This window comes from Cherax quadricarinatus, unplaced genomic scaffold, assembly GCF_038502225.1.
Source record: "Cherax quadricarinatus isolate ZL_2023a unplaced genomic scaffold, ASM3850222v1 Contig3241, whole genome shotgun sequence".
NCBI classification, from domain to species: Eukaryota; Metazoa; Arthropoda; class Malacostraca; order Decapoda; family Parastacidae; genus Cherax; species Cherax quadricarinatus.
In genome coordinates, this window is record NW_027198267.1 from 19,142 (window position 1) to 47,138 (window position 27,997).

At 39.7% G+C, this 27,997-nt stretch overlaps 1 non-coding gene across 1 annotated transcript in view; it reads left to right on the forward strand.

Moving 5' to 3' along the window:
- The window catches only part of LOC128700283 (uncharacterized), a gene marked incomplete at its 3' end in the record, with an annotated part of 44,823 nt that extends 16,831 nt beyond the window's left edge, over positions 1-27,992 (forward strand). Inside the window, exon 6 of the transcript XR_011391521.1 lies at positions 27,339-27,992. This is a non-coding gene — a transcript (uncharacterized protein). The remainder of the gene's footprint in view (positions 1-27,338) is intronic.
- Positions 27,993-27,997: the final 5 nt, after the last annotated feature.

The window sequence follows — 27,997 nt, forward strand, 5'->3', positions numbered from 1 at the left end:
TTTCTTATTTTATATTTTGCTAAGGATAGGTTAAAGCATTGTCAATTAATTTTTGTAAAGAAACTGTTAGCCAAGAAGAGTACCCAGAAGGAGAATGTAGAATATAACTTTGGTATATCTGTGTCTAGCGTTAGGAATAATATTAGGAGAGAAGTAAATAATGAAAATGATTGTTATAGGAATGCAGTTAGAAGCCTGAGTAGATCTGTAACCCACTATGATAACATGAACGTAGATAAGTATGTTTATGGAGCAACGTGCTATGTGAACAGACTGACTGATGTTGTACTGGCCAGGCTTAGGCTTGGTTACAAATACTTCTGGCAGTTTGGGAGACACACAGATGATGATCATACTAGATGCAAATTATGTGATCAGGCATATGGTCACTGTCTTGAACACTATGCACTTAATTGTCCACTTATTGAGGAATACAGAGACAGGCAGTATAATAACCTATGTGACATGTCAAGATATCTTATTACTGAAAAGAAGATACCAGATATACTAAGCAAATTTCCTAAATTTGCTTGTAACAGATAAGTGAACTGTAGATATAAACCCATATGTACACCTGTTAACCTTTTTGGGGCCTAGTTCCTAGGCCTTTTGTGTATCCATATGCTCTTGCGCTACCGTCCACAGGATGGATATGGGGTGCACAATAAACTAGCCACTTCAGTGGCAAAATCTAAGGACAAGGGGGAGGGGTGTCCTTTGAACTGAAGAATTGGACCTCTTGTCACCCCCTTCCCTGGATTAAATGTAAATACATTAGGGCCCCACTTTACGGTGTTTTGCTTTACAGCGTTCCGCTAATACGGACATTTCAAATTATGACAAAAACTCGCCACCTGGCTATCCCCCCACACCTGACTTTCTAATACGGTCACCGCGCCCCACCTGGTTTGTTTACATTCTTCATGAGCACTGCATCTCTCCATTATGTCTGGAAACTTTCCAAAATTTCAAGTGTTTTTATTTTTTAAGTTATTTCATATTTTATATATACGTACTCTGATAATTATACCTATGTGTACCTGTACCTAAGTAAACTTACTCTGCTGGCATGCAGGTACACATTAAAATCAGTAAGAGTTTATGTCTCGAGGATGCCATATTAATAATGATATTAATACTCAATCACTCTGAGGCACATTAAATGTCATATATTACGTTAATATATACATTTTCATTAGTCCATCTATGATATTTTTTCAAAATTATATAATAAACATGCTACGTAACATATAAACATGATAAATACATTCCACTGTAGAATAAATTAACATAAATATGAGATGTGATAGCCAGGCGACTTGTAGGAGTGACGACAAAAATTACATTTTTCTGTAGTCCAACATCAGAGAAAATGTGTACACTATAGTATTACTTGGGGTAACTGTAGAAAATTATTCCTTTCGTATGTCTTCACTCAGAGCGTCATTTCTTCTAAAAATGGTGTTACATGAGAATGGGAGTGTTCTTGTTTATTTTTTCTACTGTACCAACATGGAGACAACTTGTACACAATGTAAAGTGTTTGCATGAACCAAAACCAGACTCGTTCGCCTGTTTTTTTTACATACTCCGTGTCTCTGTCCTCTCTCATTTACCCATTCTCTCTCTCTAATTTATTCGCTTTATCTCGCTTACTCACCTCTCTCCCTACATTAAGTCTACAAATATTTTAAGGTAAGTAATGAATGAACTGTACATGCATTTTATCACTCTGGGACGCTTTAAATGTCGTAGTATATTATGTGTGGGTGGGGGTAGCCTGGCTGGCTACCATACCTCCCACAATACATACTACAATAAATACTATTCATCTCACCCTGCATTAAGACTACAAATATTTTAAAGTAAGTAATGATTGTACTATATGTGTGTTTTACTTTTTTATTGTTTTTTGTAATGCCTAGTTCTATTGCTGACTTAATACATATTATTGTAAACTTGTTATCTAGTATTTATATGCATTTATAAGTGGATAAAAAAGGGGCGTTCCACTTTACGGAGGTAGCCTGGAACCTAACCTGTTGTATAAGTAGGGCCCTACTGTGGGGCCCTCTCCATTTGGCTTGATTAATGGGAAATTGTCCCCTTTTGTGGAATTCAGCTCCTAGAGAGAGGGAAGAAAAAGGGATCACTACAAGCCCAGTTTTATTGTAGCTTTCATTGGAAGTACTGCAGTCATATCATTCTACCCAGTGGAAATTAAATTATCGTAAAGCATATCACAGGTGAAACATAAGGTGGCTATCTGGCAAGGCCTCTGATAGTGGATGTATCACCAGAGGTTGCTTGCAGATCCAGGAGCCATTGTTGCCTGAAAGACAGTTTCATGGTTCTCATCTAATCAGATGGCTTTGCTAAATCTAGTACAATCAGTTTTCAAGGTACTATACTGGTGTTATAAACTGGGTAATAAAAAAAAAAAAGTTAGATACCACAGAACAAAAGCACTCCATTCCTTGCTATGGTTCAGAGTGGGTACATGTTATTTTTTTATTATTCATAGAGCTCCCCTGCTTTTTTCTTTCTTTATGGTAAACAAGACAACATAGTGGTGCCATGGTATACATCCTTAATCCATTCCAGGTCCTTGGACTTACACCAAACAGGGCGTATACCAAACGAATCTTCCCATAAGAAATATAGGGAAAACGATTACTCTGTTCTCATGAAAAAAAATCCTATTGTTATTAGCATATTATACATGGATGGAGTTGCATAAAATAATTTAAACACTGCTTAATACTAAAATATGTACTTTAAACACTGCTTAATGCCAAAATACATACACACATACAAAGGAGTTACAGTGGACCCTCGTTTTTCGTAATTAATCCATTCCAGGAAGTGTGACTATTCTCGAAATTGACGATTTTCGAATCCATTTTCCCCATAAGAAATAATGTAAATACAATTAGGTCAGGGGTTTCAAATAGAGTTAGAGCTAAAGAAGGAGTAGCAATAATGTTGAAGGATAAGCTATGGCAGGAAAAGAGGGACTACAAATGTATTAATTCAAGGATTATGTGGAGTAAAATAAAGATTGGATCTGAAAAGTGGGTTATAGTAAACGTGTATGCACCTGGAGAAGAGAGAAGTGTAGAGGAGAGAGAGAGAGAGATTTTGGAAAATGTTGAGTGAATGCATGGGGAGTTTTGAATCAAGTGTGAGAGTAATGGTGGTTGGAGATTTCAATGCTAAAGTGGGTAAAAATGTTGTGGAGGGAGTAGTAGGTAAATTTGGGGTGCCAGGGGTAAATGTAAATGGGGAGCCTTTAATTGAGCTATGTGCAGAAAGAGATTTGGTAATAAGTAATACATATTTTATGAAAAAGAGGATAAATAAATATACAAGGTATGATGTAGCACGTAATGAAAGTAGTTTGTTAGATTATATATTGGTGGATAAAAGGTTGATGGGTAGGCTCCAGGATGTACATGTTTATAGAGGGGCAACTGATATATCGGATCATTATTTAGTTATAGCTACAGTTAGAGTAAGAGGTAGATGGGAAAAGAGGAAGGTGGCAACAACAAGTAAGAGGGAGGTGAAAGTGTATAAACTAAGGGAGGAGGGAGTTTGGGTGAGATATAAGCGACTATTGGCAGAAAGGTGGGCTAGTGCAAAGATGAGTAGTGAGGGTGGGGTTGAAGAGGGTTGGAATAGTTTTAAAAATGCAATATTAGAATGTGGGGCAGAAGTTTGTGGTTATAGGAGGGTGGGTGCAGGAGGAAAGAGGAGTGATTGGTGGAATGATGAAGTAAGGGGTGTGATAAAAGAGAAAAAGGTAGCTTATGAGAGGTTTTTACAAAGCAGAAGTGTTATAAGAAGAGCAGAGTATATGGAGAGTAAAAGAAAGGTGAAGAGAGTGGTGAGAGAGTGCAAAAGGAGAGCAGATGATAGAGTGGGAGAGGCACTGTCAAGAAATTTTAATGAAAATAAGAAAAAATTTTGGAGTGAGTTAAACAAGTTAAGAAAGCCTAGGGAAAGTATGGATTTGTCAGTTAAAAACAGAGTAGGGGAGTTAGTAGATGGGGAGAGGGAGGTATTAGGTAGATGGCGAGAATATTTTGAGGAACTTTTAAATGTTGAGGAAGAAAGGGAGGCGGTAATTTCATGCACTGGCCAGGGAGGTATACCATCTTTTAGGAGTGAAGAAGAGCAGAATGTAAGTGTGGGGGAGGTACGTGAGGCATTACGTAGAATGAAAGGGGGTAAAGCAGCTGGAACTGATGGGATCATGACAGAAATGTTAAAAGCAGGGGGGATATAGTGTTGGAGTGGTTGGTACTTTTGTTTAATAAATGTATGAAAGAGGGGAAGGTACCTAGGGATTGGCAGAGAGCATGTATAGTCCCTTTATATAAAGGGAAAGGGGACAAAAGAGATTGTAAAAATTATAGAGGAATAAGTTTACTGAGTATACCAGGAAAAGTATACGGTAGGGTTATAATTGAAAGAATTAGAGGTAAGACAGAATGTAGGATTGCGGATGAGCAGGGAGGTTTCAGAGTGGGTAGGGGATGTGTAGATCAAGTGTTTACATTGAAGCATATATGTGAACAGTATTTAGATAAAGGTAGGGAAGTTTTTATTGCATTTATGGATTTAGAAAAGGCATATGATAGAGTGGATAGAGGAGCAATGTGGCAGATGTTGCAAGTATATGGAATAGGTGGTAAGTTACTAAATGCTGTAAAGAGTTTTTATGAGGATAGTGAGGCTCAGGTTAGGGTGTGTAGAAGAGAGGGAGAATACTTCCCGGTAAAAGTAGGTCTTAGACAGGGATGTGTAATGTCACCATGGTTGTTTAATATATTTATAGATGGGGTTGTAAAAGAAGTAAATGCTAGGGTGTTCGGGAGAGGGGTGGGATTAAATTATGGGGAATCAAATTCAAAATGGGAATTGACACAGTTACTTTTTGCTGATGATACTGTGCTTATGGGAGATTCTAAAGAAAAATTGCAAAGGTTAGTGGATGAGTTTGGGAATGTGTGTAAAGGTAGAAAGTTGAAAGTGAACATAGAAAAGAGTAAGGTGATGAGGGTATCAAATGATTTAGATAAAGAAAAATTGGATATCAAATTGGGGAGGAGGAGTATGGAAGAAGTGAATGTTTTCAGATACTTGGGAGTTGACGTGTCGGCGGATGGATTTATGAAGGATGAGGTTAATCATAGAATTGATGAGGGAAAAAAGGTGAGTGGTGCGTTGAGGTATATGTGGAGTCAAAAAACGTTATCTATGGAGGCAAAGAAGGGAATGTATGAAAGTATAGTAGTACCAACACTCTTATATGGATGTGAAGCTTGGGTGGTAAATGCAGCAGCGAGGAGACGGTTGGAGGCAGTGGAGATGTCCTGTCTAAGGGCAATGTGTGGTGTAAATATTATGCAGAAAATTCGGAGTGTGGAAATTAGGAAAAGGTGTGGAGTTAATAAAAGTATTAGTCAGAGGGCAGAAGAGGGGTTGTTGAGGTGGTTTGGTCATTTAGAGAGAATGGATCAAAGTAGAATGACATGGAAAGCATATAAATCTATAGGGGAAGGAAGGAGGGGTAGGGGTCGTCCTCGAAAGGGTTGGAGAGAGGGGGTAAAGGAGGTTTTGTGGGCGAGGGGCTTGGACTTCCAGCAAGCGTGCGTGAGCGTGTTAGATAGGAGTGAATGGAGACGAATGGTACTTGGGACCTGACGATCTGTTGGAGTGTGAGCAGGGTAATATTTAGTGAAGGGATTCAGGGAAACCGGTTATTTTCATATAGTCGGACTTGAGTCCTGGAAATGGGAAGTACAATGCCTGCACTTTAAAGGAGGGGTTTGGGATATTGGCAGTTTGGAGGGATATGTTGTGTATCTTTATACGTATATGCTTCTAAACTGTTGTATTCTGAGCACCTCTGCAAAAACAGTGATAATGTGTGAGTGTGGTGAAAGTGTTGAATGATGATGAAAGTATTTTCTTTTTGGGGATTTTCTTTCTTTTTTGGGTCACCCTGCCTCGGTGGGAGACGGCCGACTTGTTGAAAAAAAAAAGCAAAGGGCCTTCATGGTCAGCCCCAAACCCTTCAAAATCCCTCTTCTGGACATAATCTGGCCACAAATTTCTCCAAGCAGAGTTCAAAGTCTTGGAAGTCACTCCCTCCCAAGCCTTACCTATAAGGCTTATGCAATGGAGGATACTGATGTGATCTTTCCAAAACTCTCTTAGGGTCAGGTGAGTATCTGAGGTCACATTAAAGCACCTTTGAAACATTGCTTTGGTATAGGTTTTTTTAAAGTTTGAAATGATCTGCTGGTCCATGGGCTGGAGGAGAGGAGTGATATTAGGGGGCAAGAACTTTACTGTGATGAACCCATACTCCTCTAGAATTAGGTCATCCAAGTTTGGAGGATGAGCAGATGCATTGTCTATTAGCAGGAGGCACTTGAGATCCAATTTATTTCCCGGGAGGTAATTCTTCACACTGGGGCCAAACACTCCATTGAACCACTCGACGAAAATTTCCCTCGTGACCCATGCCTTATTATTAGCTTTCCAAAACACACACAATTTACTCTTCATAACATTGTTTTTCTCTAATGCTCTGGGATTTTCAGAATGGTACACTAGTAACGGCTTCACTTTGAAATCCCCACTAGCATTACTACAAAACATGAGCATCAGCCTGTCTTTCATAGGCTTGTGTCCTGGCAGTCCCTTTTCCTCCTGAGTAATGTAGGTCCTCTTTGGCATTTTCTTCTAAAAGAGGCCTGTTTTGTCACAATTGAACACTTGTGGTTTTAATTTGTCAGTGGAACGCCTTCCAACTGAACAAAAATAAATAAATAAAGAAATAACTTAGGAAAAATGAGAATAATGATTTTTGAGAATTTTACTTAAAATTTAAATATAATAAAAAAAAATGGCCTTCAGTTCTTTTAGTTGGGCAGGAGTAGGTATGGCCCTGGATAGTTCCTCTGATGTTATTTATGTAGGTTATCCTGAGCAGATGGTAATAATCCGATGTTCTGGAATCTCCTACCACTTGGATGGAGCACAAGTAGAATAGGTAAGGGCCGGTAGTAGTAGAATAATGTTAATAAGTATTATTAACACATCTTGCTCCTTTATCTGGCGTCTATCCTGGAAGACCACGCCAGGAACAGAGCTGGTAAATAAGAGAAAATAAACTGGTTACCCATAGTTATGATAATATAACATTTAAGAATTGAAAAGAATGATAAATGCCAAAATCATTACTGGTAACCAGCAAACAAAATAAAGAAACAAACAGTGATACTCCTGGTATATCACCCTACCTGATTAGGAGAAGAGTGGAGGTGAAGTGACTCTCCAAACTTCAACCCACACCAGGTAAGGTCAATATTACCAGGAGTAGAAACTAACAAATCGGACACCAGGAACTAGTTTTGCCCCAGCCCGCCAGAGGGGGGGGGTGCACGCGACGTAACTAATGGTTCCTGGTTGCCCGAACAACCTTAACCCCACTTACACCTACTTTTTCCCTCACAAATTGTTCAGTCTGTATGCACTCCTTGAATTCACTTACGAATTTTGTAGCTGCAATTTTGTCTGAACTGGCAGCCTCGCCATGCCTTATCACACTGTGTATGCCACTACGGTTCTTAAATCTCTCAAACCAGCCTTTGCTGGCCTTAAATTCACAAATATCAGTACTCGTTGCAGGCAATTTCTTTACGAGATCGTCATGCAACTGCCTAGCCTTTTCACAAATAAGTGACTGCACAAGACTATCTCCTGCTAATTGTTTCTCATTTATCCACACCAATAATAACTTCTCATTTTTGTCAGTACATATATTTACCCCCTTTGCAACAAGAGCTTCCTTGATTTCCTTTTTCTTGGCCACGATGGAGGCTATGGTTGTATGGGGTTTGTTATACATCCTGGCCAGTTCGGCCACATGTACGCCACTTTCATATTGTTCAGTGATGTTTTTCTTGAATTCAGTCGTATTTCTCACCATCTTTACCAAAGGCCTGGCACTAGGAGCTTTCTTTGGAGCCATGGTAGCTTATTTAGCAGTTGCAAGCACTAAAATGAATGGAACATTATGAAATATTTCGTATGAACAAGTGAGGGGACCATCACTCACTGGTAAACAATGCCACACTGGCTGGGAAGGGAGTGTGAGGCGGCTCGGAGCCATGAGTACCCATCTGGGACAGACGACTATTTGCGAGTCTGACGACAATTTGCGAGTCAGTGTTTTGACGAAAATAACGTTAACGATTTTCAAAAATTACGACTTTCGAGCCTTACGATTATCGAGGGTCCACTGTAGATGAAATAAATGCAAATTTAACCTTGCCTTACTTTACTGAAAAGTCAAGTGCCTACTAGGATAGTGCTGAGAAAGGAGGAGGAAATTGTTATTGTTCACTGAATGGTGGCAACGGGTGTACTGACACTAGTGGGCAGTCATGGCTTTGTGTCGAGAGAGAGGTAAACGGGTAGCGCGCAGTGTCGTGACTCATTTTGACCCATACAAGTTCTAGCACACCAGTCATATTCCAAGCAAAGGTCATATACCAAGCAAAAATATTCACATCCAAACAGGACCTATACTAAGTTGGGCTTATTCCAAAGAAGATGTATACCAAGGTACCACTGTAATTTTTCTGGATTTCTAGTGAGAGCAGCACCCATCTACTGACCCCTGCATGGGCCTAGGCTCTCCTCAGAACCTGGAACCATTTTTATGCTATTTGTTGCCTGAACCTGGTACCAGCCCTCTGCTTATGGTCTCTGATACTTCTGATCCTTGCCTAACTTAAAACATGGGACTGACTTTTCCCACAATGCAATGGTGACTCAATGATTGTCCATATGCCAATGGACAACATGACTCTAGGCTTTGTCTAAGAGACAACAGACAGACACAAAGTACACAACTTAATTATACACAAAGGAAAACACATGGAAACCTCTTCCACTCATAAATTTCATGAAAATAGCATTAGACAAGAATTTTTCAAAGCAAACGAAGACTCCTGAAGTATGCAGTGGAACCTCAACTTACTAGTGCCCCAACATAGGAGTTTCTCGAGATATGAGCCGTTGCTCGGTTGATTTTTTGCTCTGAGTTACAAGCCAAAATCCGAGTTACAAGTGAGCTTCCCCCTCATCCCACAACCCGCACCTCACTTGTGTTTATCTATGATTTCATGCTTTAATTCCATGGACATCATCCTCTTTTTCCTCTCAACACTGTCCTTTACACTTATTGTCTTAGGACCCATGGTTAGAAAAAAGAAATTTGGCAAAATAACTACAAAATGCAAGAAAAGCGGATGTTTTGGCATTAGCTGTGCCAACTAGTGGTGGCCTTCTGAAGCTCCTCATTATTATTATTATTATTATTATTATTATTATTATTATTATTATTATTATTATTATTATTATTATTATTAATTTAGGGAACTAAATTAATAATATGGAGATGGGAAGTACAGTGCCTGCACTCTGAAGGAGGGGTGTTAATGTTGCAGTTTAAAAAATGTAGTGTAAAGCACCCTTCTGGCAAGACAGTGATGGAGTGAATGATGGTGAAAGTTTTTCTTTTTCGGGCCACCCTGCCTTGGTGGGAATCGGCCAGTGTGATAATAAAAAAAAAATTATTATTAATTGAGAGAACTGGAACACAGATTCAATTCCCTAGGTCAAGAGCCCCTCACCAGTGTCAAAGTTCCGTGATGCTGGTGAGGGGCTCTTGATCTAGGGAATTGGATCTGTGTTCCAGTTCTCTAAATTAATAATAATAATAATGAGCGAGCTTTAGTTCCCTAAATTAATAATAATAATAATAATAATAATGAGCTTCAGAAGCCCACGACTAGTTGGCACAGCTAATATCACCTCTACGGCTTATTTATGTATCACAATAATATGATATAATAAACAATATATAGTATAACATAGAAACATGATATATGCTCTAAAATGAATAAAATAGGCCATAATATGGCGAGTGGTGGTGGCGCCTCAGCTCCCACACTGACCATATGTTCCCATTCTTCCCTTTCTGAAAGCAGAGTGTTTATCTATGATTTCATGCTTTGATATGGAGTGGTACCCCAAGTTTCGTACAGATCCCAACTCGAACAATTATGTAAGTGTATTATTGTAAGTACAGTAGGGCCCCACTTATACGGCTGGTTAGGTTCCAGGCTACCGCCGTAAAGTGGAACACCCTTTTTTTCCACTTACAAATGCATACAAACACTAGATAACAAATTTACACTAACATATATTAAGTTAGCAATAAAACCAGGCATCAAAAAACAATAAAAAAGTACAATACACACATAGTGCACTCATTACTTACCTTAAAATATTTATAGTCTTAATCTAGGGTGAGACAAGTAGTATTTATTGCAAGAAATCAAGTGTGGTATGTATGGTAGTCAGCCGGGCTACCATACCAGGCCACCCCACCCACACATACAATTCTATGATATTTAAGCATCCCAGAGCGATAAAATGTATATACAGTTCACTCATTACTTACCTTAAAATATTTGTAGTTTTAATGTAGGGTCAGGAGTAAGTAAATGAGATAAAACGAATAAATGAGAGAGAGAAAGAATGAGTGCATGAGAGGGGACAGGCGCAGAGTTATGTAAACAAACCAGGCGAAGGTAAGTTTTGTAAACAAAGTGTACACGTCTGGTTTGTGTACAAGTTACATTGTGTACAGGTTGTCTCTACATTGATACGGTAGAATAAATAAAGAAGAACACTCCCATTCTCATGTAACATCATTTTGAGAAGAAATGATGCTCTGAGTGAAGGCAATGGAAATAAGTCACTCTGACTTTTTTGAGTTATCCTAGGTTCTCTACACATATGTTGTTATGTATGATAATCTATGTAACTGTATTTGTGTGTATCTGAATAAACTTACATACATACGAAAGGAATAATTTTCTACAGTTACCCCCAGTAACACATTTTCTCTTATGTTAGATTAGAGAAAATGTTATTCTTGGCGTCACTTGTACAAGTTATCTGGCTACCACATCTCATATTTATATTTATTTATTGTATTGTAGGGTGTATTTATCATCTTTTTATGTTATGTATCGTGTTTATTATATAATTTTGAAAAAATATCATAGATGGATTAATGAAAATGTGTATTTAACGTAATATACGACATTTAAATGAGACTCGATGATTATTATTATCATTACTAATATGACGTCTGGAGACATAAGACACTCTTACTGATTTTAATGTGTACCTGAATGCCAGCACAGTATGTAAGTTTATTTAAGTACAGGTATACATAAGTATAATTATCAGAGTATATATAAAATATGAAATAACTTTTAAAAACATCTGAAATTTTGGAGTTTCCAGACAAAGTGGAGAGACTTAGTGCTTACCGAGCTCACGAAGAATGTAAACAAACAGGGTTGGGCGCGGTGACCGTATTAGAAAGTCAGGTGGGGGGAGCCGTATAGCGAGTTTTCGTCATAATTTGAAATGACCGTATTAGCAGAACGCCGTAAAGTGAAACGCCATAAAGCGGGGCCCTGCTGTATAGGTAGTAGGCTGGTAAACAGCAACCACCCAGGGAGGTACTACCGTCCTGCCAAGTGAGTGTAAAACGAAAGCCTGTAATTGTTTTACATGATGGTAGGATTGCTGGTGTCTATTTTTGTCTCGTGAACATGCAAGATTTCAGGTACGTCTTGCTACTTCTACTTACACTTAGGTCACACTACACATACATGTACAAGCATATATATACACACCCCTCTGGCTTTTCTTCTATTTTCTTACTAGTTCTTGTTCTTGTTTATTTCCTCTTATCTCCATGGGGAAGTGGAACAGAATTCTTCCTCCGTAAGCTATGCGTGTTGTAAGAGGCGACTAAAATGCCAAGAGCAAGGGGCTGGTAACCCCTTCTCCTGTATAAATTACTAAATTTAAAAAAAACTTTCGTTTTTCTTTTTGGGCCACCCTGCCTTGGTGGGATATGGCTGGTTTGTTGAAAAAAAAATAAATTATTGTAAGTGTATTATTGTAAGTAAATTAGATTAGTCTGAAACAGACTAATCTAATTTACATTATTCCTTATGAGAACAAATTCGTTTGGTAACAGCATTCGAACAGCCTTCTGGAATGAATTATGGCCGAAACTCAGGGTACCACTGTATGAGCAAATTGAGTTATGAGCTAGGTCATGGAACAGATTAAACTCATAAGTCGAGGTTCCACTGTACTTGAAGGACAATATATTTGCACAAAAACTCTTGAAGTATTATCAGTCGAGCCATCTACTTTCACTATCTAAAACAGTAGGATGCACATCAGACTGATAAACTAATGCAGCTGCACATCACAGCAGGACTGTGATAAGGATACATTATGGTCATATAACAAGAATTTACAGACTGTTTGAAACATACAAAAAACAATTAGAATTGCAATATCTCCCAGTCAGTAGGGTTTTCTTCTCTTCTCAGAGACAGAAAAAAGGGTTTTCATGTTTAATCCGTTCTAGAGTCATCGGCCAAAACTGAAATTGGTCAAAACCTAATCCATTTTGTCCCGAGTAGGGAAATTATATCTGACAAAAATGACCCCAAATGGATAAACAATAGATTAAAACATCTCATTGATCAGAAGAGAGGTATATATAGACGTGTCAAAAGAGGGGAAGTGCATTTAAGAAATTAATATACAGTGGACCCCCGGTTAACAATATTTTTTCATTCCAGAAGTATGTTCAGGTGCCAGTACTGACCGAATTTGTTCCCATAAGGAATATTGTGAAGTAGATTAGTCCATTTCAGACCCCCAAACATACACATACAAACGCACTTACATAAATACACTTACATAATTGGTCGCATTGGGAGGTGATCGTTAAGCGGGGGTCCACTGTATTCAGTTAAAGAGAAATAAAAAAAAAAGGAATAAGAAAAGCAAAAAGGGATTATGAGGCTAAAATCGCAAGGGATTCGAAGACTAACCCAAAGGGTTCTTTCAGGTATACAGAAGTAAGATTAGGGACAAGATAGGCCTACTTAAGAGTAACTCAGGTCAGATCACTGGCAGGGATAAGGAAATGTGTGAACTTTTCAATATCTACTTCCTCTCAGTTTTTACTCAGGAAGATAATAGCAAAATTCCAGAAATAATAAATTATGTAGAACAGGACGATAATAAACTATGCACGATTAGGGTAACTAGCGACATGGTCTTCAGACAAATAGAGAAATTAAAACCTAACAAATCCCCAGGCCCTGATGAACTGTTTGCAAGGGTTTTAAAGGAATGTAAAGAGGAACTTGGCATACCTTTGGCTAATCTTTTCAATATATCACTACAAACTGGCATAGTGCCAGACAAGTGGAAAATGGCAGATGTAATACCTATTTACAAGACAGGTGGCAGGTCCTTAGCTTTGAACTATAGACCAATAAGCCTTACTTCCAAAATTGGTAAATTTATGGAATCAATAATTGCCGAAGCAATTCATAGCCATCTTGAAAGGCATAAACTGATTAATGAATCTCAGCACGGTTTTACAAAGGGGCGTTCCTGTCTTACGAATTTACTAATTTTCTTCACTAAGGTATTTGAGGAGGTAGATCATGGTAATGAATATGATATTGTGTATATGGACTTCAGTAAGGCTTTCGATAGAGTTCCACATCAGAGACTATTGAGGAAACTTTAGGCACACGGAATAGGAGGCAAAATTTTTTCCTGGGTAGAGGCATGGTTGACAAATAGGCAGCAGAGAGTTTGCATAAATGGGGAGAAATCAGAATGGGGGCACGTCACAAGCAGTGTTCCACAGGGGTCAGTGTTGGGCCCCTTGTTGTTCACAATCTACATAAACGACGTAGATGAGAGAATAAATAGCGACATAAGCAAATTTGCTGATGACACCAAAATAGGCCATCGAATTCATTCTAATGAGGACGTTAGAGCACTCCAGGATGATTTGAATAGACTGATGCAGTGGTCAGAGAACTGGCAGATGCAGTTTAATATAGGCAAATGCAAACTTCAAATGTTGGACAGGCAAATAACCATGCCACATATAAATGAAATAATGTAGATCTTAATATTACGGATTGCGAAAAGGATTTAGGAATTCTGGTTAGCAGTAATCTGAAACCAAGACAACAGTGCATAAGTGTTTACAATAAAGCTAACAGAATCCTTGGCTTCATAGCAAGAAGTATAAATAATAGAAGTCCTCAGGTTGTTCTTTAACTCTATATATCTTCGGTTAGGCCTCATTTAGATTATGCTGCACAGTTCTGGGCACCGTATTACAGAATGGATATAAAGGCACTGGAAAACGTACAAAGGAGGATGACAAAGTTGATTTCATGTATCAGAAATCTTCCCTATGAGGATAGACTGAGGGCCCTGAATCTGCACTCTCTGGAAAGGCGTATAATTAGGGGGATATGTGTTTTTTTTTTTTTTTACAAGTCGGTCATCTCCCACCGTGGCAGGGTGACCCAAAAAGAAAAAAAATCCCCCAAAAAGAAAATACTTTTGTCATCATTCAACACTTTCACTTCACTCACACATAACCACTGTTTTTGCAGAGGTGCTCAGAATACAACAGTTTAGAAGAATATACGTATAAAGATACGATATGGGGATATGATTGAGGTGTGTAAATGGTAAACAGGAGTTAATAAAGGGGATGTGAATAGTGTGCTAAAAATATCTAACATAGACAGGACTCCCAGCAATGGTTTTAACCCTTTGAGGGTTTCGGCCGTACTAGTACGGCTTACGACCCAGGGTTTTTGACGTACTAGTATGCCTAAATTCTAGCGCCCTCAAATCTAGTGGGAGAAAGCTGGTAGGCATACATATGAAAGAATGGGTCTATGTGGTCAGTGTGCGCATTATAAAAAAAATCCTGCAGCACAGTGTATAATGAGAAAAAAAAAACTTTGACCGTGTTTTTGGAATAAAACAGCGACTTTGCACTGTATTTTCATATGGTATTTATTGTTGTATTCTAGTTTTCTTGGTCTCATTTTATAGAATGGAAGACATATTACAGAAATTGAGGTGATTTTGACTGGTTTTACAATGAAAAGTACCTTGAAATTGAGCTCAAAGTAGCAGAAATGTTCGATTTTTAGCAAAGTTCAAAAGTAAACAAATCATGCCAAGCGTCCAATACACCTCAACTGGTGAGTCTAATATTCTTTTACAAGTGCTCTGATATTATTTATACCATTTCTACACTAATGCAGCAGTCTGCATAACAGTAAATCTTCTATTTTTTGTAAGAATGAAAATTGAAAGTGGAAAGCCAAAGAAATATAAGAGGGGCCTGGGGATGTGACTAACGAACAGAGGAAATGTTATTTTAGTGCCAGGAATGTCTTTCTTGTTTATTCTGGACCCTATTTGGAAATGGCATCTTTTGAAATTTGTGTGAAATTAGCAAAATTGCTAAATTCTGACCACTATTGGACAGTTGAAATCAGTAAATGGGTGGTTTCTTGTACTCATTCAATAGAAAAAATGGGGTTCTAGAGAAATAGTTATGATTTTTGTCGACTAGTACACTGGAATTGGCCGAAAATAGAGCTCAAAGTGGGCAAAATCGCCGATGCATAAACATTGTCGAGACTGCTAACTTCGCGAGAGCATAATTCCGTAAGTTTTCCATCAAATTTCATACTTTTGGTGTCATTATGATTGGGAAAAGATTCTCTATCTTTTCATAAGAAAAAATAATTTTTTTTTTTTGAAATTTGGCTGACCCTGAGAACAAGCCTGTCGACCCTCAAAGGGTTAAATTGGAAAAATTCAGATTCAGGAAGGATATAGGAAAGCACTGTTTTGGCAATAGAGTTGTGGTTGAGTGGAACCAACTCCTGAATACTGTTGTGTAGTTTTAAAAATAGGTTGGATAAATACATTAGTGGGTGTGGGTGGGTGTGAGTTGGGCCTAACTAGCTTGTGCTACTAGGTCAGATGCTGTTCTCCTTTAAGTGATGTGTCTGACCTCACTAGGTCAGTGAGGTCAGACGGTCAGTGAGCTTAAGGTCACTAGGTCAGTAAGCTTAAGCCGGTAGGGGAATTGGACTTGCCTCGCATGGGCCAGTAGTTCTTTTGCAGTGTTCCTTCTTTCTTATGTTGTGTTCCTATAAGAAATATGTAATGTAAATGGAATTAATCCATTCCAGACACCAGAAGTATCAACAGAAATTTTTTTTTTTTACCTTAACCCTTTGACTGTTTCGGCCGTATATATATGTCTTACGAGCCAGTGTTTTGGACGTATACATACTCAGTAATTCTAGTGGCTTCAGATCAAGCAGGAGAAAGCTGGTAGGCCCACATATGAGAGAATGGGTCCGTGTGGTCAGTGTGTACTGTTTAAAAAAAAATCCTGCAGTATGCAGTGCATAATAAGAAAAAAAAACTCCGATTGTGTTTTTGGATTAAAATTCCGAATTTGAGGTGTATTTTCATATAGTATTTATGGTTGTATTCTCATTTTCTTGGTCTCATTTGATAGAATGGAAAACATATTAGAAATAGAGATGATTTTGATTAGTTTCACTATGGAAATGACCTTAAAATTGAGCTCAAAATAGCAGAAATGTTCAATTCTTACCAATGTTCAAGAGTAAGCAAATCATAACACACGTCCAATATACGTCAACTGGGGAGTCCGATATTCTTTCACTAGTGCACTGATATTATTTATACAATTTTTACAATAATGCAGTAGTCTGCATAACAGTAAATCTTCTATTTTTTGTGTGAATAAAAAATTAAAATAGAAAGCAAGCCTAATATAAGAGGGGCCAAGAGATGTGACTAATGAACAGAGGATACATTATTTTAGTGCCAAGAATGTCTGCATTGTTTATTCTGGACCCTATTTTGAAATTGGCATCTTTTTTAATTTGCATGAAATTGGCCAAATTGCCAATTTCTGACCACTTTATTGGGTAGTTGAAATCTTGTACTCAATTGATAGAAAAAATGGAGTTCTAAAGAAATAGCTGAGTTTGGTCGACTGGAACAATGGAATTGGCCGAAAATAGGGCTCAAAGTCAGCGAAATCGCCGATGTGTATATGTCGCTGAGATCGCTAATTTCATGGGAGCGTAATTCCTTAAGTTTTTTTTTTTTTTTTTTGTCAAATTTCGTACTTTTGGTGTCATTACCATCAGGAAAGGATTCTGTCATTTCATACCTGGAGTTTACCTGGAGAGAGTTCCGGGGGTCAACGCCCCCGCGGCCCGGTCTGTGACCAGGCCTCCTGGTGGATCAGAGCCTGATCAACCAGGCTGTTACTGCTGGCTGCACGCAAACCAACGTACGAGCCACAGCCCGGCTGATCAGGAACCGACTTTAGGTGCTTGTCCAGTGCCAGCTTGAAGACTGCCAGGGGTCTGTTGGTAATCCCCCTTATGTATGCTGGGAGGCAGTTGAACAGTCTCGGGCCCCTGACACTTATTGTATGGTCTCTTAACGTGCTAGTGACACCCCTGCTTTTCATTGGGGGGATGTTGCATCGTCTGCCAAGTCTTTTGCTTTCGTAGCGAGTGATTTTCGTGTGCAAGTTCGGTACTAGTCCCTCTAGGATTTTCCAGGTGTATATAATCATGTATCTCTCCCGCCTGCGTTCCAGGGAATACAGGTTCAGGAACCTCAAGCGCTCCCAGTAATTGAGGTGTTTTATCTCCGTTATGCGAGCCGTGAAGGTTCTCTGTACATTTTCTAGGTCAGCAATTTCACCTGCCTTGAAAGGTGCTGTTAGTGTGCAGCAATATTCCAGCCTAGAAAGAAAAATATTTTTTTTTTTTTCTCAAAACTTTTGTGACATAGAATGATAGTTTCAGAAATGGGCTTGCAACAGCCAAACAGTTAAAGATAGATTTACATGCACAAAAGAATGAACGTTCCACATGACACTTACCTTTATTGAAGGCTGTTGTTGATGGATGGAAGGCAGGGAGGAGGGGAGAGGGACTCTAGGTACAAAGTCCTTATCAAAGGTCACTTCCCTAGCTTAAATATAGATTTACATGCAGAAAAGAATGACAAATAAATATAAAGCAATAATAAAATGTATAAATGAACATAAACAATATTAATAAGCTGCGCAACTGCATAGAAACATGACACATACTCTAGAACGAATAAAATAAATCATTATGTATGTATACGCGGAAGGGAGAGGGAAGCGAGTTTATTGTTGGAGAATATGACACTAATATCAACTCTACGGCTTATTTATCTATCACAATTCAACTAATATGACATAATAAACAATATTAATAACATAGAAACATGACACATACTCTAGAACGAATAAAATAAATCATTATGTATGTACGCCAGGTGTTCTGTTGTTGTACAAGAATGGTATACAATACCGACAAGATGAAATTAAGACACATGTGCAACATCTAGGTATCTTTATTGTAGACGTTTCGCCATCCACTGACTTTATCAATACAAATTCCAGGACATAACTTGAAGACAGTAGGACTATATACAGAAGATGAGGTAATCAGTCCCTCAGCCTTGGAGTAGGTGCGAAGAGCACCGACTACAGTGCTCTTCGCACCTTCACACACTTCCAAGTTTTCCAATGGGCAACAGAGAACAATATGATGTTCAATGAAGACAAATTCCAACTACTACATTATGGAAAACTGGAGGAAATAATAACTAGGACTGAGTATACTACAAACACCAATCACACAATAGAGCGGAAAAGTAATGTGAAGGACCTGGGTGTGGTAATGTCCGAAGACCTCACCTTCAAGGACCACAACACTGCCACTATCACATCTGCTAGGAAACTGATAGGATGGATAATGAGAACATTCAAGACAAGAGATGCTAAGCCAGTGATGATCCTTTTTAAATCACTTATTCTTTCTAGGCTGGAATACTGCTGTACATTAACATCCCCATTCAAGGCAGGTGAAATTGCAGAGCTAGAGAAAGTACAGAGAACCTTTACTGCATATATAAGTTCCATCAAACGCCTTAACTACTGGGAGCGCCTGGAAGCACTTGACTTGTACTCACTAGAGCGCAGGCGAAAGAGATATGTCATAATCTACACTTGGAAGATTCTCTAGGGACTGGTCCCTAATATGCACACAACAATCACTCCATACGAAAGCAGAAGACTTGGCAGGCGATGCAACATACCCCCAGTGAAAAGTAGGGGCGTCACTGGTACACAAAGAGAAAACACAATAAGTGTCCGGGGCCCAAGACTGTTCAACAGCCTCCCACCAGTAGTAAGGGGCATTACGGGAAGACCCCTGGTTGTCTTCAAGAGGGAGCTGGACAGATACCTAAAGACGGTGCCAGATCAGCTGGGCTGTGGTTCGTACGTTGGATTGCGTGCGGCCAGCAGCAACAGCCTCGTTGATCAGGCCCTGATCCACCGGGAGGCCTGGTCATGGACCAGGTTGCGGGGGCGTTGATCCCCGGAATGCCCTCCAGGTAGGTAGATTCCAGGATGGCGAAACGTCTACAGTAAAGATACCCAGATGTTGCACATATGTCTGTTCTGTTGTTGTTGGGTGTATAAGGGCCACTGAAAGCATGAGCCATACATAATGGTGGTGGAGGCTGCAGCTGAGGTGGCGGTGTTTTCTGTAGCCCTATATAACTCCAACATTGGAGGAGTTAGTAGAATCGCTGAATCATTGAAGAAGGCACCCTCTACCACCATCACTATCACTACCACCATCATTACCACCCTCTACCACCATCACCACCAACCTCTACCACTGTCACTACCACCATCACAACAACTACCACCATCACTACCACCCTCTACCACCACCACTTTCGTATTTTTCTACAAACTTTTTCTTGAATTATATTGTGTTTCTCACATTCTTTACCAGAGGGTTGGCACTAGCTTTCTTTTGGCCCAGGGTGGCTTATTTATTTTTTTTTATTATCACACTGGCCGATTCCCACCAAGGCAGGGTGGCCCGAAAAAGAAAAACTTTCACCATCATTCACTCCATCACTGTCTTGCCAGAAGGGTGCTTTACACTACAGTTTTTAAACTGCAACATTAACACCCCTCCTTCAGAGTGCAGGCACTGTACTTCCCATCTCCAGGACTCAAGTCCGGCCTGCCGGTTTCCCTGAATCCCTTCATAAATGTTACTTTGCTCACACTCCAACAGCACGTCAAGTATTAAAAACCATTTGTCTCCATTCACTCCTATCAAACACGCTCACGCATGCCTGCTGGAAGTCCAAGCCCCTCGCACACAAAACCTCCTTTACCCCCTCCCTCCAACCCTTCCTAGGCCGACCCCTACCCCGCCTTCCTTCCACTACAGACTGATACACTCTTGAAGTTATTCTGTTTCGCTCCATTCTCTCTACATGTCCGAACCACCTCAACAACCCTTCCTCAGCCCTCTGGACAACAGTTTTGGTAATCCCGCACCTCCTCCTAACTTCCAAACTACGAATTCTCTGCATTATATTCACACCACACATTGCCCTCAGACATGACATCTCCACTGCCTCCAGCCTTCTCCTCGCTGCAACATTCATCACCCATGCTTCACACCCATATAAGAGCGTTGGTAAAACTATACTCTCATACATTCCCCTCTTTGCCTCCAAGGACAAAGTTCTCTGTCTCCACAGACTCCTAAGTGCACCACTCACTCTTTTTCCCTCATCAATTCTATGATTCACCTCATCTTTCATAGACCCATCCGCTGACACGTCCACTCCCAAATATCTGAATACGTTCACCTCCTCCATACTCTCTCCCTCCAATCTGATATTCAATCTTTCATCACCTAATCTTTTTGTTATCCTCATAACCTTACTCTTTCCTGTATTCACCTTTAATTTTCTTCTTTTGCACACCCTACCAAATTCATCCACCAATCTCTGCAGCTTCTCTTCAGAATCTCCCAAGAGCACAGTGTCATCAGCAAAGAGCAGCTGTGACAACTCCCACCCTGTGTGTGATTCTTTATCTTTTAACTCCACGCCTCTTGCCAAGACCCTCGCATTTACTTCTCTTACAACCCCATCTATAAATATATTAAACAACCACGGTGACATCACACATCCTTGTCTAAGGCCTACTTTTACTGGGAAAAAATTTCCCTCTTTTCTACATACTCTAACTTGAGCCTCACTATCCTCGTAAAAACTCTTCACTGCTTTCAGTAACCTACCTCCTACACCATACACTTGCAACATCTGCCACATTGCCCCCCTATCCACCCTGTCATACGCCTTTTCCAAATCCATAAATGCCACAAAGACCTCTTTAGCCTTATCTAAATACTGTTCACTTATATGTTTCACTGTAAACACCTGGTCCACACACCCCCTACCTTTCCTAAAGCCTCCTTGTTCATCTGCTATCCTATTCTCCGTCTTACTCTTAATTCTTTCAATTATAACTCTACCATACACTTTACCAGGTACACTCAACAGACTTATCCCCCTATAATTTTTGCACTCTCTTTTATCCCCTTTGCCTTTATACAAAGGAACTATGCATGCTCTCTGCCAATCCCTAGGTACCTTACCCTCTTCCATACATTTATTAAATAATTGCACCAACCACTCCAAAACTATATCCCCACCTGCTTTTAACATTTCTATCTTTATCCCATCAATCCCGGCTGCCTTACCCCCTTTCATTTTACCTACTGCCTCACGAACTTCCCCCACACTCACAACTGGCTCTTCCTCACTCCTACAAGATGTTATTCCTCCTTGCCCTATACACGAAATCACAGCTTCCCTATCTTCATCAACATTTAACAATTCCTCAAAATATTCCCTCCATCTTCCCAATACCTCTAACTCTCCATTTAATAACTCTCCTCTCCTATTTTTAACTGACAAATCCATTTGTTCTCTAGGCTTCCTTAACTTGTTAATCTCACTCCAAAACTTTTTCTTATTTTCAACAAAATTTGTTGATAACAGCTCACCCACTCTCTCATTTGCTCTCTTTTTACATTGCTTCACCACTCTCTTAACCTCTCTCTTTTTCTCCATATACTCTTCCCTCCTTGCATCACTTCTACTTTGTAAAAACTTCTCATATGCTAACTTTTTCTCCCTTACTACTCTCTTTACATCATCATTCCACCAATCGCTCCTCTTCCCTCCTGCACCCACTTTCCTGTAACCACAAACTTCTGCTGAACACTCTAACACTACATTTTTAAACCTACCCCATTCCTCTTCGACCCCATTGCCTATGCTCTCATTAGCCCATCTATCCTCCAATAGCTGTTTATATCTTACCCTAACTGCCTCCTCTTTTAGTTTATAAACCTTCACCTCTCTCTTCCCTGATGCTTCTATTCTCCTTGTATCCCATCTACCTTTTACTCTCAGTGTAGCTACAACTAGAAAGTGATCTGATATATCTGTGGCCCCTCGATAAACATGTACATCCTGAAGTCTACTCAACAGTCTTTTATCTACCAATACATAATCCAACAAACTACTGTCATTTCGCCCTACATCATATCGTGTATACTTATTTATCCTCTTTTTCTTAAAATATGTATTACCTATAACTAAACCCCTTTCTATACAAAGTTCAATCAAAGGGCTCCCATTATCATTTACACCTGGCACCCCAAACTTACCTACCACACCCTCTCTAAAAGTTTCTCCTACTTTAGCATTCAGGTCCCCTACCACAATTACTCTCTCACTTGGTTCAAAGGCTCCTATACATTCACTTAACATCTCCCAAAATCTCTCTCTCTCCTCTGCATTCCTCTCTTCTCCAGGTGCATACACGCTTATTATGACCCACTTCTCGCATCCAACCTTTACTTTAATCCACATAATTCTCGAATTTACACATTCATATTCTCTTTTCTCCTTCCATAACTGATCATTTAACATTACTGCTACCCCTTCCTTTGCTCTAACTCTCTCAGATACTCCAGATTTAATCCCATTTATTTCCCCCCACTGAAACTCTCCTACCCCCTTCAGCTTTGTTTCGCTTAGAGCCAGGACATCCAACTTCTTTTCATTCATAACATCAGCAATCATCTGTTTCTTGTCATCCGCACTACATCCACGCACATTTAAACAACCCAGTTTTATAAAGTTTTTCTTCTTCTCTTTTTTAGTAAATGTATACAGGAGAAGGGGTTACTAGCCCATTGCTCCCGGCATTTTAGTCGCCTCATACGACACGCATGGCTTACGGAGGAAAGATTCTTTTCCACTTCCCCATGGACAATAGAAGAAATAAAAAAGAACAAGAGCTATTTAGAATAAGGAGAAAAACCTAGATGTATGTATATATATATATGCATGTGCGTGTCTGTGAAGTGTGACCAAAGTGTAAGTAGGAGTAGCAAGATATCCCTGTTATCTAGCGTGTTTATGAGACAGAAAAAGAAAACCAGCAATCCTACCATCATGCAAAACAGTTACAGGTTTTTGTTTCACAGTCATCTGGCAGGACGGTAGTACTTCCCTGGGTGGTTGCTGTCTACCAACCTACTACGAGAGGGAGTTGGGGTTAGTGTTTGGAAGGAGAATCCCCCTCCATGAGGACTTCAGGTAAAGCCCTCTCTGGGGTTACTTCCCTTCTCTGTATTTTAATGCCACTAGGACCAGCTTGAGAGTCACTGGACCCCTGTCTCACAAAATAACTGTCCACAGTCCTCTGTTTCTGTCTCACAAAATAACTGTCCACAGTCCTCTGTTTCTGTCTCACAAAATAACTGTCCACAGTCATCTGTTTCTGTCTCACAAAATAACTGTCCACAGTCCTCTGTACATCCTGGCAAGCTCAACAAGTCTCACACCACTCTCATACTTCTATATTATTTCCTTCCTCACATCTGCGGTGTTTCTCACTTTCTTTACCACAGGGGTGCCACTAGCAAGTTTCTTTGGGCCCATGGTAGCTTATTTCACAGTCCCACAAGTACTAAACACAATGAAATAATCGTAAAATGTTTGAATGAGAATGCAGGTTAGTGTTCACTCAAGCATCAACAAAACCAGAATGGCTCACGGTGCCTGCACGGGGACGCGGACAGAGTGGGCTGCTGGACAGGTTCGGTACCCGGCGTTTCAAAAATAGGTGCGAGTTCGATAGTAGGGACAGAGTTGGTTAGAAAAAAGCATTCGATTTTCAAAAACCTCAATAAGTGATATGTTCGAAATTTGAGGTTCCACTGTACTTTATTATTTTTTTTATTAACACACTGGCCGATTCCCACCAAGGCAGGGTGGCCCGAAAAAGAAAAACTTTCACCATCATTCACTCCATCACTGTCTTGCCAGAAGGGTGCTTTACACTACAGTTTTTAAACTGCAACATTAACACCCCTCCTTCAGAGTGCAGGCACTGTACTTCCCATCTCCAGGACTCAAGTCCGGCCTGCCGGTTTCCCTGAATCCCTTCATAAATGTTACTTTGCTCACACTCCAACAGCACGTCAAGTATTAAAAACCATTTGTCTCCATTCACTCCTATCAAACACGCTCACGCATGCCTGCTGGAAGTCCAAGCCCCTCGCACACAAAACCTCCTTTACCCCCTCCCTCCAACCTTTCCTAGGCCGACCCCTACCCCGCCTTCCTTCCACTACAGACTGATACACTCTTGAAGTCATTCTGTTTCGCTCCATTCTCTCTACATGTCCGAACCACCTCAACAACCCTTCCTCAGCCCTCTGGACAACAGTTTTGGTAATCCCGCACCTCCTCCTAACTTCCAAACTACGAATTCTCTGCATTATATTCACACCACACATTGCCCTCAGACATGACATCTCCACTGCCTCCAGCCTTCTCCTCGCTGCAACATTCATCACCCATGCTTCACACCCATATAAGAGCGTTGGTAAAACTATACTCTCATACATTCCCCTCTTTGCCTCCAAGGACAAAGTTCTTTGTCTCCACAGACTCCTAAGTGCACCGCTCACCCTTTTCCCCTCATCAATTCTATGATTCACCTCATCTTTCATAGACCCATCCGCTGACACGTCCACTCCCAAATATCTGAATACATTCACCTCCTCCATACTCTCTCCCTCCAATCTGATATCCAATCTTTCATCACCTAATCTTTTTGTTATCCTCATAACCTTACTCTTTCCTGTATTCACTTTTAATTTTCTTCTTTTGCATACCCTACCAAATTCATCCACCAACCTCTGCAACTTCTCTTCAGAATCTCCCAAGAGCACAGTGTCATCAGCAAAGAGCAACTGTGACAACTCCCACTTTATGTGTGATTCTTTATCTTTTAACTCCACGCCTCTTGCCAAGACCCTCGCATTTACTTCTCTTACAACCCCATCTTTAAATATATTAAACAACCACGGTGACATCACACATCCTTGGCCCCCCTATCCACCCTGTCATACGCCTTTTCCAAATCCATAAATGCCACAAAGACCTCTTTAGCCCTTATCTAAATACTGTTCATACATAATCACTGTCTTTATGTTTCACTGTAAATCCCACCTTACACAATAGCCCAGACCATGCATTAAACAAAAGTCTACATGCAGACAAAACATACACTGAACAGCTCGCAGCTCTTTTGCAGGACTACTAGCCAGCTCTCGGTTCTTTTGCTTGACTGCTTACCTACAGCCACTCAAAGTACCCTGAACTCGCTACATACTTGAAAATGGCTTCTCTTTGAGCACTTTGGCCTACAAATATTAGCATACAGGTATACTCAGCTTGTGTTCTCTCACATATCTGATTGTTGAATGTTTGAAATAGGTAGTTGATGTTCATTTTGGTTATTATTTTCTAGGGTTAGGTAAGGTTTGTCAGGAAAAAAGACAAGCGTTTCCTAACCCAGGTCTTAGTCAGATGACCCGCCGTTGGAGCTTTTGGTCATCTGACAGAGGCCTTCCACTGGCTTACTGGTCCACCCCTTTAAAAATTAGGGTCATAGTTATAACCATTTAGTATCTGTTATTTTCTGCATAGCTTGCAGCAGCTTGTGTATCACTGCTCACTCTCTTAAAGAATTCTCATTTTGCACCCTTTCCCCCTCTGATATTGGGAATGACATTGATTTATATTACAGATATGGAATTTTTATTGCCTTGTTTATCCTTAACTTTTTACACAATCCAGGTAAGTGACACCTGAGAATCTTATGCAGAATTGGACTTCAAGAAGTGCCTAATTCATCAGCTAAATTTTACTAGACTGAGGGAGACGTTGTAATACAGTGGACCCCCGGTTAACGATTTTAATCCGTGCAAGAGGGCTCATCGTTATGCGAAATAATCGTTATGCGAATTAATTTTCCCCATAAGAAATAATGGAAATAAAATTAATCCGTGCAAGACGCCCAAAAGTATGAAAAAAAATTTTTTTTACCACATGAAATGTTAATTTTAATACACACAAACTGAAAAAGGCATGCACAATTACATGACACTTACTTTTATTGAAGATCTGGTGATGATTGATGGGATGGGAGGAGGGAAGAGCATTATCTTCTTACTGTTTAGAAGGGGAATCCCCTTCCATTAGGACTTGAGGTAGCAAGTCCTTTTCTGGGGTTACTTCCCTTCTTCTTTTAATGCCACTAGGACCAGCTTCAGAGTCACTGGACCTCTGTCGCACAACAAATCTGTCCATAGAGCTCTGTACCTCCCGTTTCTTCAAGACTTTCCTAAAATGGGCCATAACATTGTCATTGAAATAGTCACAAGCACGGCTTGCAACAGCTGTGTCAGGGTGATTTTCATCTATAAAGGTTTGCAGTTCAAACCACTCTGCACACATTTCCTTAATCTTTGAAGTAGGCACAATGGATTCCACAACTGGCATAGGCTTCTCAGGGTTAGCCCCAAACCCTTCAAAATCTTTCTTAATTTCCATACTAATTCTCACCCTTTTTACCACAGGGTTGGCACTAGAAGCTTTCTTGGGGCCCATGGTCACTTATTTTCCAGAAACACCACCGAAAACACTGTAATAATACGAAATATTCCGAGTGTATGCTTGGATGTTACCGCGGAGGCTGGCTGGTAAACAATGGGACGGCCGGCACATGTGAGGGCACATTGGACGCGTCTCGGACGAAAATCGGTATGCGGGTTTTTAATCGGTATGCGGGGCAAAAATTTTGCGATAAAAGTAATCGTTATGCGGAAAAATCGCTATGCGATGCCATCGTTATGCGGGGGTCCACTGTATAGTGTTCATTAATAAAGCATTCCTCTGTTGTTGTGAGCTTATAAATTTTGGGTTAAGCTTCTTTTTCTATTTCTTTACAGGATCTTGGTAAAAACAAGAATCATGAAAGAAAACTGCTACTGAAAGAAGATTCCAGTGCAATGATAGAAAAAGCAGAGATAGATTGTCAGAAATCATGCAAGACTATTACTGAATGCCATAGAAATGGAAAGCAGGATCTTAAATCAAATAATGATTTGTCTACCTTACCTTCTCTTATGAAAGATAATGCACGTGTCTTTACTGACTTACAAGAAACTGAGTTAGTGAAATGTATCAAGGAAGCTGATCTACTCTTTAATAAAATGACACTCAAAGAACTTAGAAAATTTGTGTATGATTTTACTGTTAAATTCAATGAAGTTATTGACATTCCTTTATGGGATTTTGATGGTTTAGCTGATACTGCCTGGTACAAAAGATTTATTCAGAGACACCCTTGTATATCTAAAAGGAGAGTAAATAAAAAGGGTATTCGAGAAATAATTTTCAACTCTACTAGTATAAATTATATCTTAGACACAGTACCAGATTCAGTCCTTGCAAGCAGAAATCCTAAAATATACATCAGCAAAGAAAACCCAATGACTCAATATAGCAGACCTTTAGACAAAAAGTTCTTAGATACTTCAGATAATTTTTTATTAAAAATAGATTGTGTGTATGCTTCCAAGAAGGATAACATTAAACATGAATGGCT